This window comes from Molossus molossus, unplaced genomic scaffold (genome assembly GCF_014108415.1).
Source record: "Molossus molossus isolate mMolMol1 unplaced genomic scaffold, mMolMol1.p scaffold_m16_p_17, whole genome shotgun sequence".
Lineage (NCBI taxonomy): Eukaryota > Metazoa > Chordata > Mammalia > Chiroptera > Molossidae > Molossus > Molossus molossus.
In genome coordinates this window covers 55,781,560-55,796,170 of record NW_023425352.1, presented here as the reverse complement: position 1 = coordinate 55,796,170, position 14,611 = coordinate 55,781,560, and the positions used below count along the sequence as shown (strand labels likewise).

The 14,611-nt window shown below is 40.6% G+C and overlaps 1 protein-coding gene across 7 annotated transcripts in view; it reads right to left on the bottom strand.

The window, feature by feature from the left end:
* The window catches only part of KAT6B (lysine acetyltransferase 6B), a 196,124-nt gene extending 182,413 nt beyond the window's left edge, over positions 1-13,711 (bottom strand). For 2 of the 7 annotated variants that reach the window (XM_036265071.1, XM_036265073.1), the window contains exons 1-3: positions 10,467-10,489; positions 7,713-7,794; positions 2,927-2,996 (exon numbers count right to left, since the gene is read on the bottom strand). The gene's annotated coding sequence lies outside the window, so the exon portion shown is untranslated. Of the gene's footprint in view, positions 1-2,926; positions 2,997-7,712; positions 7,795-10,466; positions 10,499-13,688 lie in introns of those variants that run through there. The other 5 variants (XM_036265067.1, XM_036265068.1, XM_036265066.1 and 2 more) reach the window with 5 other exon arrangements.
* Positions 13,712-14,611: the final 900 nt, after the last annotated feature.

Here is a 14,611-nt window from a genome sequence, read left to right as displayed (position 1 = left end):
GACAGGAAAGCTTATATAACAGTCTCAGTGACTATATTTTCCAAAAACTGGGTCACAGTCTGAGAAAGAATTTTTTTAGGACTTTTCACTTATTATTTATATGAGGTCACTTATGGGGCATTTAAGAGATCACATCTAAGTTATATATTTAATGGATAACCTTTCATGAAAGTAGTAAAATTACATGAAAGTGGTTCAAGACATATGTCTATCATAAACATAAAATCAACATCAAAGAATAAGTCTATGATACAAAAAAAAAAAAAAAAATCTGATGGAAGTACACTAAATTTACTTTAAGAAATCTTAAGCTTAAAAAAAAGCAATAATCCTGATTCCTCTTTTTTAACTAGATATTATATTTCTGAAGCTTCACACATAAAAAAATTTCCCAGCCTGAAGTGTGGCTCAGTGGTTCGATTCCCGGTCAGGGCACATGCCCAGGTTGTGGGCCAAATCCCTGGTGGGGGGCATGCAGGAGGAGGTCAATTGATGTTCTCTCTCATCGATGTTTCTATCTTTCTCTCCCTCTCCCTTCCTCTCTCTCTAAAAATCAATAAAAACATATTAAAAATAATAATATAATAAAAAATTTAAAAATATTCCCATTTAGCCACTACTATAGAATCATATCCTCCCATCCCTTTGAAAAGGGTCTGGGAGACTAACCCACAGGTTGGAAAACTGAAATGAACACAGTAACAAAACCATTTACCTTTCAAATAATGCAGCATTCTACATACTTTATTACCCAGTTAACTCAAGAAACTGCTCAATACAAGGAAGGTTCATACAAATCTGACTCCAGGTGGACAGGGGTATTGCCCTCTGAGATCCTGGTATACACAGAAACCACCCTGGACCTCTAATCTGGTATTAAGTACACCTGCAAAGAGCACCTAACATAGGAGTTGGGTCAAATTTGGGTTCTAATCTTCCTTCTGCCCTGATAATATCCACATCTCAACTCCACATCTTAACTCTTTTTATACTTTAAAATGTAAGACTGTGCTCACATATAACTTATCATGTAATCTCCAGGACAACTCTGGGTAAAATGAGGCTCAGGAGAAGACAGAACTCACTCAAAGTAACAGTCGAAAGTAGACTTTAGGCTCAAAGGCCATTATTCTAGTATCTAAGTCCAGCACTGACTTCACCTAAGCCACAACTGTCCACTCTAGCTAGTTCTGCCTCTGCAATCAAACTAACAGTATGAACGGCGCAGCTCTACAAATGTCTAAGAGAGAAACCCTGGGTAAGTGACTTTATCTGTAGTGTAATAATCATATATCCCTAACAGAACTGTTGAGAGAATTAAGTGAACACAGTACTTAATATTCAACGTACAGTCATCACTTCCAGCAAATATGATGTCTACACACTGAAAAAAAAGTCTCATTAATACAAAATTAAAGTTATCTCTGGTTATTTATTAAGATTTAATATACCTTAAAAAAAAAGAAATTTATGTTTTCCTCAAAACTTTAGCCTGATATCCTGAAAAATATATCATTTCTCTAAAATATTCTGTTGCTGAAAATCAGTTGGGTCATTGACCTGCATTTTAGTCAGCTTGAAAGAAGTAGTTTAAAAAGGATTGTCCTCCTTGCAATCAGTAAACTGTAGGTTCACTCCATTTTTCCCCCTCAGATTCAAAAACTTGTGGCTGGAGGGACCTTAGAGGTCATCCAGTACAACTTCTAATCATCCAGCAAAAGATCCCTTGTTTAATATTCCAATGCATGGGCCATAAAGTCTCGAAATACTTCCAGTAATTGAGAATCTGTCGCTTTTTGAGGCAGCTCACTCCACTGTTGGACAACACTAATTTTAATATATTTCTTGTTCAAAGGAGCCAAAATCTGCCTTCCTATAACTTCTACCCACTAGTCCTATTTCCCTGAAAATCATCTCAAGAAATTCTTATTAGTTCTTTAATGTGACAAGCCTTCAAATATTTGAAAACAAGTACCTTTTGAAAATCACTACAATCAAACTCCAACCCCATTCTACCTCCAGCCCCACCTTAGAGCTCTCACATCCCAGTTCCGTAACACCTCCACCTATCTCATGGTTTCCAAGCACCTCCTTCTGGACTGCTCACTAGTGGCTGATGCCCATCTTAAAATCTGGCAGTCTGGGCATTACCCAACTATAAATGCAATCCAAGGTTACATGAACTTTCTTAATAGCCCTGCCACACACTAGCTATGCTAAGCATGCAGTCAACTAAAAATCCCAAATCTTCTTTCAAAAATGCTGTCAAGCTGAGTCTTTCCATTCCCTTCCTTGTGCAAAATTAAATTTTATTATAGCTCAAGTTCATGTTGTTGGTTTGAGTCTTGTCTTCCAATGTATTCAAGATTGCTTTGCACTATCATCTATGTCATCTGCTAATCTAATGGCACATCCCTCTGTGTCATTATATAAATCACTGACAAAAATGTTAAAACTTGGAACATGGTGTGTTTAGGAATGAAATCATAGTGCAACCATTTTCATGATAGAACACAAGAATCATTCTGTGTTAGAAAGTTTATAACAGGAAGCTGATCTTTCCAAAGTAAAATGGTTTGGGGCAAAATGTCATTAGAAGACATTTTACTGTGTCCAAGTAATTATTTCATTTTTCATCATTTATTCAGAATGAAACAACTAACTTAATTTGATTGCACAAAATACAAATGCAGGAAAAGAGGTCACAGAAGGTATCCGGTACTGCAAAGTTGCTTTCAGGCATCTTGGTTACACAAGCAAATGAACATACATTGTGAAACAAAACATATTTCATAACTAATAAATACCCAAATTATACCTCCATGACAATCCTTACCCACAATCAAAAGAATTGTTCATATCCATTACCAACACATTTCAGTAAAACTGACAATCTCTATCTTAAAAATATAATAAGGGAAAATACCAGAATTGGAACTCCAACTGTTTTAATAGTCCATGACAAAAAAGATTGTCCAGAACTTCAGGCAAATCTGCTAAAAGAAAAAAAAAGTAAATGTTAATTTGGGTATGAGGACATCATTCCTTAAACTCAGCAACCATCTATGGCTCTTCACAACTACTGAATACACACAGCTGCAAAGAGTTTATTAATACACTACCTTTGGTGATATATTAACTCTTTCACATCACTAAAGAGTATTTAAGAACAGGGAATTCAGGACAGGGTAGAAGCCCCAAAGCAAATGACTAAAAGGTAAATTTTGCTCTTCTTTAAAGCCAGACCTATTCTCTAAATGATAAAAATCAGGTTTTTGATAGAGTCTAAGAAGGAATCTCATTAAGGAAAAAAAAAACATCCTGCTATTACTCAAATAGCCAGGCAGGTATAACACTTCATCTGGGGGGAAAATTAAAAAAAAAAAAAAAAAAAAATCAAACGTTGTTTATAAGTCAGTATTAACTTTCCCAGGCAATTTCATTATTTGTCCCAAAGGTCACCTGGCATCTAAGTACTGATTAGTATCAAGATCAGACCTGTAACTGCACCTAAGAGGAGGATGTACAAGTTTCCACAATAATAAGTATGTGTTTACACAGGTCATATTTTAGGACAGTACTGATCATTTTTACTTCAAAGGCAAAAAATAAATTTAAAGAACAATATAACTGCATGTTGATCTCATACAAAACAAGCAAGCAGCCTTAGATCCTCCTTCTCGCTCCCCCAGCCATAGACACACACCCCACTTCTCAATTTAATCTCAAAGTTAGCTCTCATCTGACACCAACCAACCAAGTAAATTAGGCAGAAGCAGATGTAACTCAGCAGCTCTTTGCTACAAGCAGAATCAGTGTTTTTTTAACACACACACACACACACACAGAGCTAGGAGAGGAGCAAAATCAGAATTCTCTTATCTGTAGCCAATTCTGACTAAACACATGTATACTATCCACTAGAAATTTTAAAATCTTAAGCTGGTTTGTTTCTGACTCCACTGGCCCCACTGTAAATTGGTATACCCTAAGAAAATAGATTGAAAACCAATTTATTTTAGTCTAAGCAGTATCTAAGTAGAAAAACAAATCTAAAGGAAGGAAAATGCATAATTCATTCAAAAGCCAAGGAGAAATGTTTTTTTTTCCCTCTGATCTGAATTTATCCACAACACTACTCTTTTTCAGAACACAAGGATTTGTTTCATATGTACACAGGGTATTCTATCAGTACAACCCTAAAAATCATTATTCTTTCCATTTTTTTCCTATATAAACTTGAAAGTTGGACTAAAAGGCTATCAAAAAGTGAGTGAGTGATTCCAAATTAATTCTGGAAACTTATGCTACATCAAATTAAATTATTCTATTTTCTGGGGTTTTGAATCACTTTATTTTTAACTACAAAATAATATCAGTAAATTATATGGTTGTATCATATGGTCTTATAATAAAACACTATTTGCATCACTCATTACAAATTATTCTAAACAGATATAAAGACATGCTTAGTGCAACACTGAGTTTTTCACTTCATTAGTATTATATAAATATCAACACTGTTCAGAAATATTCATGTCAGCATAAGAAGAATCAAAATATCCTGGATCATAAATATTATGTGAAGCATCCTCCAAGCTTTTACTAAAGCTGTGTGTTGTTTCAAAAATCAATGTCATAACATTCGAGTCATGAGATTATGGATGAGCCAAAAACAGTGGTAAAAAAAAATAAAGATTAATAATAGAGCTTACTCTTTTGTCATCCTAAGTTTTACTTGCTAACAGTTATTTTTAGCTCTCACTTTTATATGCTCCTGGATTTTTTCACAGCCCATTATGTAACTGAGTGAGGATCTAAAAATCTTAACAGTATCTTCTGAAAAAGAACATAACACTGCTTAAGGAAAGAGACATTAACTTCTTTACTTCTATAACCATCCAGTACAGACTATTGGCAGAGTTGCTCAAAATAGCACCCTCGGTTAACAAATATCTGCTGTCTGACAACATCAAACATCATCCATGTGGTGATACTTGTTAACTTTAGGGAAAATAAAGACATCCTCCCTAAATTTTCTGCTTGAGGTCCAAAACATGTGAATTGGGAGGCAAGATTATAAATACAAATCAAAGAACAACCAACAAATACTTATGGAGGTGTTGTTCTGGAGTGCCCTCTACAGTAGGTACTACGGGGATAAGAAGCAATTAAGCACTCTTTAGTGGCTCCTCAAAAAATTAAACATAGCCCTGGCCAGTTTGGCTCAGCGGTTAGAGCATCAGCCTGCGGTCCCGAGAGACCCCAGTTCGGTTCCCGCTAAGGGCATGTACCTTGGTTGCAGTTTGTCCCTGGCCCTGGTTGGTCATGCGGGTGGTAGCCACTCGATGTGTCCCTTTCACATCGATGTTTCTCTCTCTTTCTCTCTCTGTTCCTCTCTCTCCCTCCCACTCTACCTGAACAAAAAATGCCCTCAGGTGAGGATAAAAATAAATAAATTAATTAAACATAAAATTACCATATGACTCCACAATTTCCCTCTTAGGTATATACCCCAAAGAAAAGAAAACAGGTACTCAAATAAGTAAACATACACACATTCATGACAGCACTATTCACAATAACCAAACATTCAAAACTTCCCAAATGCCCACCAAGAGAAGAATGGATCAACAAAATGTGTCTATCCATACACTGGAATATTATTCAGTCATAAAAAGGAATAACACCCTGGCCGGTGTGGCTCAGTTGGTGTTGAGTGTTGTCTCACAGTCCCATACACCAGAAGGTGGTGGGTTTGATACCTGGTCAGGGCACATACCAGATTGCAGGTTCAATCCCTGGTCAGGGCACATGCGAGAGGCAACTGATCAATGTTTCTCTCTCACATCTATGTTTCTCTCTCTCTCTCTCTCTCCCCCCCCCCTCTCCCTCTCCCTCCCTCCCTCTCCCCCCCCCCCGTTCCTCTCTCTCTCTAAAATCAATAAGAACATATTTTTAAAGAAATAAAAAAAACATGTTGTGAAAGAAGCCAGACACAAAGGTTATATAGCATATAATTCTATTTATATGACACATCCAGAACAGATTAAATCCATAGACAGCACATGGACTGGTGGGGCCTGGGGGGGGTGGTATTTTGGATTGATGAAAATGTTTTGGAACTAGATAGAGGTGGTAGTCACATAACACTGTGAATATACGAAACGTCACTGAATTGTTCACTTTAAAATGGTTAGTTTTATTATATATGAATTTTGTCTCAATAAATTAAACATTTTTTTCTTTATTGAATTTAGAGAGAGAGGAAGGGAGAGGGAGAGAGAGACAGAAACACTGATGAGAGAGCATCAATTGGCCGCCTCCTGCATGCCTCCCACTGGGGATCGGGCCCACAACTGGGGTATGTGTCCTGACCAGGAATCAAACCGGCAACCTCTTGGTGCATGGGTCAATGCTCAACCACTGAGCCACACTGGCCAGGCTCAATAAATTATTTTTTTTTAAAAAGAGCCCAATGGGTGTGGCTCAGTGGACTGAGCATTGTCCCATGGTCTGAGAGATCCCAATCTGATTCCTGGTCAGGGTACATGCCCAGGCTGCAGGCTCAGTCCCCAGCACGGCGTGTGCAGGAGGCAGCTGATCAATGTTTCTCTCACATCCATGTTTCTCTCTCTTCCTTCCTCTCTCTCTAAAACAATCTATTAAAAAAATAAAGAAAGAAAAAAAGCACTAAAATGTAATAACACCAACCATTTTCTGACAAGTACTATGGGCCAGGCACTTTATATAGATTACCATTAACCTTAAAACAACCCTGTAGGGTAACACTGTTTTGCAAAAGAAATATTGAGACCTGACTTGGTCAAGACCTCAGACCACTAAGTCATGAAAATAAAAAAACCTAAATTTTCCCCTCTCTCCACTGGCTTTCAAACTGGGCTTCCTGGATCTCTTGTGAGAAGTGCCTTGGATATCACCTGCAGGTGCCCCTTGTGGGTTAAACACCAGGGCCACCACCCCTTGCACCAAACAAAGCACCTTCTCCACCTTAACTGTCCTATATAGAGAGGGTCTCTCCATCAGAGTCACTTAAAAGAAAGGTTTCCTCTGATTACAGAAGGAAACAAGTCTGGAAAAACTGTGATTATACCTTGCTCAGTGCAGATGGGTAGAACACCCCTTGGATGGATGGGACTTAAACTGGACCCTGAAAGTAGAACTTGGATCACTGCCTGCTCTCTTGACCCAAATTCAAATCCTTCATGGCCTAATGCAGACAACACCTTCTGGAAAGCTCTATTGTTCTTTGTCTAACAGGAAGCTTTTTGCCTTCTTACTATTTGGGCATTCATTTGCTACTTGTATTATTCTTACTTGTGTACTGATCTCATCTCCCTTACTAGACTATATTCTTAAGAACAGGATTCATGTTTGATTCATCTTTATATGTCCCAAGATTTCCCAGGACCACAACTTGGACATAAGAGGGGTTCAATTCCTACTGGTTAAATGAATGCATCAGTGAATGAATGAAAGGAGTCTAGAAAGCACAGAAGCTGAGAATGAGCTGTCAGACAAAGAAACACTGGGTCCACATGAATGCCTAGAAAGGCTATGTGTTAAAGAGGAATAAGAAATAAAGTTGGCTGTGACAAAAGCTAAGCTGAGGCATGTGAACATGACAGATGAAGTAACAGGAAGCCACTGCAGGAGCAGTGACACCATAAGACATAGTGGAACTCACGTACCTACTCACACACACACGTTGTTTAATGTTTGAATCACTCTGGGAAATACCATCCATCCAATATAGGTTGGAGCGAAGAATGACTGAAGGAACAAACAAAAACAACCAATATTTCATTTATCCAAACATCAGTCTGGTTCAACTTATATTTATCAGTCTAACTCGGCAGCAATCCCAAAGTACACACTCAATAAATGTTAGTTGAATTGAGTATTTAATTCCCCATCTTTTTAGAATAATACTAAATTCTTTCTCTCTACTCATTAACAGAGAGTTTTTAATTCTTAAACTAATAATGTTTTCCAAGGATTTCTAAGAGGCTAAATCACCATGAAAATTATCACTTCAACTAATACATATTATATTAATTGGAAGTTTAATTTTTCATGTCATGCTCTCCTAGTTGACAATATCCTTGTTATGTCATTAAACTATAATTGTGTAAATCTGCTTCAACAAACAATAACTGAACCATCAATAAACTATTATGGCTTCCATAATTCCTAACAAAGATTAGTTTCAACATCATCATCATCAATTAGTAGAGACATTTCCCAAATCTCCTAGTGAAGCCATGAATTAGGTTTGCATAGTCACCCCTGCCTTTAAGTGCTCAATAGTTTCAGTCTAAACTTTCATCACAGTGCTAGCAACCTTACAGGAAATTTGATCCCTTGTAAAACAGAGGATTTTAGAGACAAGATGAAAAGTCATTTAAAGTCATCAGGCCTTTGGAGCCAGGATATACTGATTAGTAATGATACAACTAAGCACTTTCACATAAGAAATAATCAACTAAATTTAGAGTGTCCTTTTTTTTTTTTGGCCTTTAATCCCACTAAAAGAAGTGTGTAGGCTAGTAAGGAGGATTAGACATGAACTGTCATAAATGGCTCAGCAACCAGACAAGGACAGAAAAAGTGATGTAGGGAAGTGACTTCCAAGCTCCTTTGAACATGACCCCCAGCAAGAAACACAATTTATACAATGACCCAGTAAAGCACATACCATAAAACCATGGAAATAAAATATGTGATCTAAAAAAAAAAAATTATTTAATCCTAGATTTCTTTCTGATTACAAATTAGCTTCAGCCATGTTTTAATGACAAAGCCTGAGAAGAATACATTAAGAAAAAAATCTGACATCTAAATTTGTAAAACATTATCTTGAAAACACAGATCATTTAACTTGATCACAGATGTCTTCAAATAGGATATCTAGTCAGCCTGGAAACAAAGTATAGTTCCCCTTTGAGAATCTCAAAAAAATTTAAAGATCTATTTTCTAAAATGAACACATGTACATACAGACATTTACATAAAATTTCAAGGGCTTTCAGACCTCTATTGGCCATCCAAGGACCCTCTAAGGTTCACTGTCTACTCTAATTTTACCTATTTTTAATTTAATTTTTATACACAGAGAGGTCAATAATTTTATCCAGTTTCACAATAACTATCTCCATGCATTAACTGGGATGATAGTAAAAGAAAAGTTATTCTGCCCTGGTCGGTTTGGCTCAGCAATTAGAGCATTGGCCTGCAGACCAAAGACTCCCAGGCTCGATTTGCCCAAAGGCACATACCTCGGTTGTGGTTTGTCCCCGGCCAATGGATGTGTCTCTCTCACATAGATGCCGCCGCCCTCCCCCCCCCCCCCCCCCCCCCCGCCCCAGTCTGAAGATAAATGTAGAAATATTTTTGGGTGAGAACTAAAAAAAGAAAAGTTATTATCATCATTGTTTAATATCATCAAATAGGCTTCTGAAGTCTTATTCATCAAGAGCTGTGCTATGACAGGAGGTATCTAGAGAGTTCAGGAATCAAGTCCTCATTTTGCTAGCTACCTAAGCTGTGGGATATTGGACATGTTACCTAATCGATCTAAGTCTCAGTTTTCTCATCTGTTTTTGCAGAACTATAAAGAGGAATACTTAAGATAACAAATATGGAAGAACCAAGGATGGAGACAGACACATAGCAGGAACACAATAAAATGCTAGCTCATAACAGGAAAAAGGGCAATGCAGTCAGCTGGAGACCTGTAAAATCTAATCTGGCTGAACTTGTCTATATGGCCACTTTCTCCTAAGAGACAGAAGTCAGCACCTGGCTTAGTTATAGTTGTGGAAAAGTAAAGTCAAGACAGAAAACAGAAAGAAGTGAGGAAAAACAAAAACTGATCTATAAAGGTAAGGGTGGGGTCAGGAAGAATGTATTTTGCTCATAATCACACATCTTTTTTTTTTTTTGCATTTATCTTCAGATAGAGCAGGAGGGAGAGAGGAAGGAAGAGAAGAGAGAGTATAATCACACATCTTTTAAGGTCAATAAAGCTTTTAGAAGATAATACCATATAGAATATCTACTTGACCTGAGGGTAGGCAAAGAGTCTTAAAATAAGACACAAAAAGCACTAACCATAAAGAAAAGACCAATAAATTTGACTCCATTAAAATTAAGAACTTCGGTTCATTTAAAGACACCATAAAGAGAGTGAAAAGGCAAACCACGGAAAGGAAGAAGGCATTTTGCAACATACACATGACAAGGATTTGATTCCAGAGTAAATAAAGAATTTCTAAATAGCAATAAAAGACACAAGGCCCAAATTAAAAAAAAAAATAGGGGACAGACTTGAACAAGAACTTTACAAATGAAGAAATCCAGCCCTGGCTGGTTTGGCTCAGCAGTTAGAGCATCCGCCTGTTGTCCAGAGAGACTCGGGTTCGGTTTCCGCTAAGGGCACGTACCTGGGTTGCAGTTTGTCCCCGGCCCTGGTTGGTCGTGCGGGTGGCAGGCAGCCACTCAATGTGTCCCTTCACATCGATGTTTCTCTCTCTCTCTTCCTCTCTCTCCTTCCCACTCTGTCTGAACAAAAAATGGAAAAATGTCCTTGAGTGAGGATAGAAAAAAAAAAAAAAAAATCCAAATAGCCAACAAATATGTGAAAAACTGTTCAATCTGATTACTAATCAGATAAATGCAAACTTTACCAGATTGGCTAATTTGAAAAGCTTACAAGACAGACCTGGAGAAGACGACAGGCAATGGGAACTTTTATTTATCACTGGGAGGAGTGTAATCTGGTACAACACTTTGGAAAACAGTCTGGTACCTAGTCAAGTTGAAGACAAGCATAACCCCATGACTAGGGAGACCATACAACTTATCCAAATCCAGCTATTTTTGAGAATTAAGGGTGTTATATTAATGATCACACTGGGACAATAGGCATAAGCCATGATAAATAGTCACCCTGTCTATGAACCAGCAATTCCATTCGTAGGTGTACACCTTAGAGAAACATGTACACATGTGCACCAGATGACTGGTACGGGAACACTCATAGCAGCTTTGTTCACAATTTCCCAGACCAGAAACAACTCAAACATCTAGCAACAGCAGAAAGGATAATACAGAAATTGTGGATTGTGGGAGTTCTATAAAAAGGTGCTTTGGAACTACAAATTAAAATATCATAGGAAAGAAATAGCCCTTCATTACACTTCTCCCATCTATGTATCATTTACTATTCTGCAAGCAAAGAAATGATCACTACAGCTCACACATCCCTACTTTCTTAAAACAATTTCCTTTGTACAAATACAGGCATCTGAATATCTGTACAAAGGACAACTGAAGGTATTTTGCAGAGAACTAGCTAAGAGACTGAAAAGTCACCTGTTAGGAATCCTGGCATTTAACAAACCCAGATCGGTTAGTTAAATCTTCTTCAAAATGGTATATGAAAGTTTATGATGTACATTAAAATTATTTATCAAACTTCCTCAACTACCTTTCAGTACCCACCCTATTTTGCTTTCCTTCACGTATGCCTTACATCTGACAGTTTCCACCTTATCTTCACAAGTAACACGTGAGAGAAACATCTGGTATAACGGCAAATAACACATTTACTCTACTCAAGCTTGGGTATGGCTGGTAGGCAGAACTTCTACTATGTCATTACCACCAGCCAGTCATTCCCATAAGTTCCTCTTTTAATGTTAAAACCTTCTTCTGTTTCTTTCTTTTCTTTTTTTTTTATCCTCACCCGAGGACATTTTTTGATATTTTGTTCAGATACAGTGGGAGAAAGAGAGAGAGAGAGAGAGAGAGAGAGAGAGAGAGAGAGAAACATCAACATGAAAGGGACACATCGAGTGGCTGCCACCCGCACCACCCAACCAGGGCCGAGAACAAACTGCAACCGAGGTACATGCCCTTAGCGGGAACCGAACCCTGGTCTCTCCAGACCGCAGGCCAATGCTCTAACCACTGAGCAAAACTGGCCAGGGCTATTTTCTTTTCTTTTCTTTTCTTTTCTTTTTTAACCCATCACTTCATTTCCCTAACTTTCAACCCTAAGTAGATCTCAGGTAAGAATCTTATCCTTTTACTAAAACATGTAATGTTAATCTATCTTTCTCAAAAACATAAAAAGACTGTCCCAATCCACTTTGATACATGTGTGAAGAATTTATAAATAGCGAAATAATAGTGTTATATTTCAGGGCTATCCCAGAAAATCTAGGGTACACAAGTAAAACAGGTAGAATGTACTTTACTCAGTCATACCCAAAACAAACTACACACACCCCCTTTTTTTTGAGAACTACAGAACTAACTCTATCCCACCATAACAAATTCCCATAAGCTATACTTCCACCTCCTGTCCATATGAAAGAGTCTTCATATACTCTTTACCTTGAATTTCCTGGTACCTCCACCACAAACATACTTGGTTCATTGGTTTCTTTAGCATATCCCTACATCCTCTTCCAACTGCTGGGTTTAAACTACTTCATGGGGGATTTGTAGCCCCCTCTCTGCATTTTCCCCTAGTATTCCAACACTCCTTGTACTCTGCCCATAAAAAGTCTTCCTGAGACATACATCCCGCTCCCTGTCTCCTGCCCCACCTTCAAGACTCCAGCTCAGGTTTCACCCAAAAAATCCAGCCTATCAAACAACCCTGTCTCACAAACTATAACACCTTTCTTTGCCCCATCCTCACTCCTAATGTAGTCCACCAAATCACATTCCCCCAGACCTACTGCCCAACTCCATCCATTTTTCTTCACATCTCTGCCTCACCCCACCCTCCTGAATCCCCCATCCCCAGGAGATTTTCTGCCACGGGTATATTTTAAAAGTTCTGGTAGCCTCCCTTCACATTTATGTCAGCCTTGTTGTCTTAGCGGCTTTGAGACTCTCTCAAACATATCCATACCATCCTTTCATGTTTTTCTTGATGCTTCACATATTCCCAAGCTAGCAAACCTTTCTATTCCAACATGCAAATTCATTCCAATACTTCTTTCCCACCACAGCAACTGTACCTGTGTTTCACATTCCCCCAATACTTTTCCCCAAGCCGTTATCTACTCTGCACTGCTTTCTCAACTTTACTCCACATACACCACACCCAAACGCACTCTTACTCTGGCCCCAGATAACTGCAATCTCACTCTTCTGCATCATTTCACCTACCCTCATATACCCCTCGGTCCCCCTTCCACATCTCCAATATTGCATCTCTGCCTACTCTCTCTTCTGCACCTGTTAGCACACCTCCAGTTTTCCCTCCCATCCACACCCTCCCCAGTCCTCCCCAGACACTAGCCGCCCCCCAACGTTCCTACCAAGTCACTCCCATTCAGAAAACCCCTCCAAGCCCCCGCCTTCCGACCACCCGAACCCCACCCCCACTTCGATATTGCCCCGCCCCCTACAGCTTCGAGCCCCGCCCCTTGCCCTGGAGGCCCCGCTGAGGGGCGGAGACTGTCCTTACTCCCCTTTCCCCCGCCCCCTACCGTCACGCTCAGGGGCAGCCTGACCCCAAGCGGCCCCGCGGTGACCCTCGCGCAGAGGCCTGTGGGAGGGGCATAACAAGCCCCCTTCTCCCCCGCCTTCTGTCCCCCTCCCGCTCAGTCTCCACCCCCTGGGAACGCGCGAAGTGGGTGACAGACCTGGCCGCGAGCCACCGCCACCGCGCCTGCCGGGGGCGCTGGCGCTAAGAAAGAAGCCGCGGCTGCCGCCTGGAGGAGGTGCCGTCGCCTCCGCCACCGCTGCCGCCGCCGCCAGGGGTAGAAGCTAAGCCGCCGCCATTTTGTGTCCCCCTGTTGTTGTCGTTGACATGAATCCGACATGACACTGATTACAGCCCAATGGAGTCTCATTAAACCCGAGCCGCGGCTCCGCCCCGGCGCTGCTCCATTGGACAAGACCGCAGACACTTAGGGCCACTCGTTGGCCTATAGGTCTGTCCGTCACCCATACACTAACCACTCTGCAGCCCATTGGGGCAGGTTGCTGCCGGTCATCTCGGCTCCGCATAGACACACCCCTCGACCCAGCATCCCCCCTCCAGTACCACCCCGGGGGAGGGTTCACTGCCAGTACCAATCGACAGACCTCTGGGCCCGCCTCTTCTGGGCACCTATTGGTCCAGCCCTTTTCTCTCTCCCAGACACCGCGCCACCTCTACTTCCACCTACCCGCCCCCTCTACCTCTAGAAATGGATTGGGTCTACTCGCAGGAAAGGCGCTTGGCCTTATTGGCTGCAAACAACGCCAATCAGAGGGCCTTGTCCCTCTCCCCTCCCCCACTCAGCCCCAAACCCCCTAGCCCCGCAGCTAAAGTTTGTGTGAGAGCTGATCGCTGGCGGCGGCCGCAGAATTTAGGGGTGGGCGCGGGCGGGCGCGCGCGGGCGGGCACGCGAAGTTAAAATTCGAGGTTCTCAGTCGTAAGCTCCCGCGGTGGGGCACGCGGACGGGCGCGCGGACGGGCGCGCCGCCCGGAGCGTTCCATCCCGCCCCCTCCTCCACCCTACCCTGTCCCGTCCCGGGCGACTAGTCGCCCGCCCCCTGGCTTGCATCCTTACCCCCCACA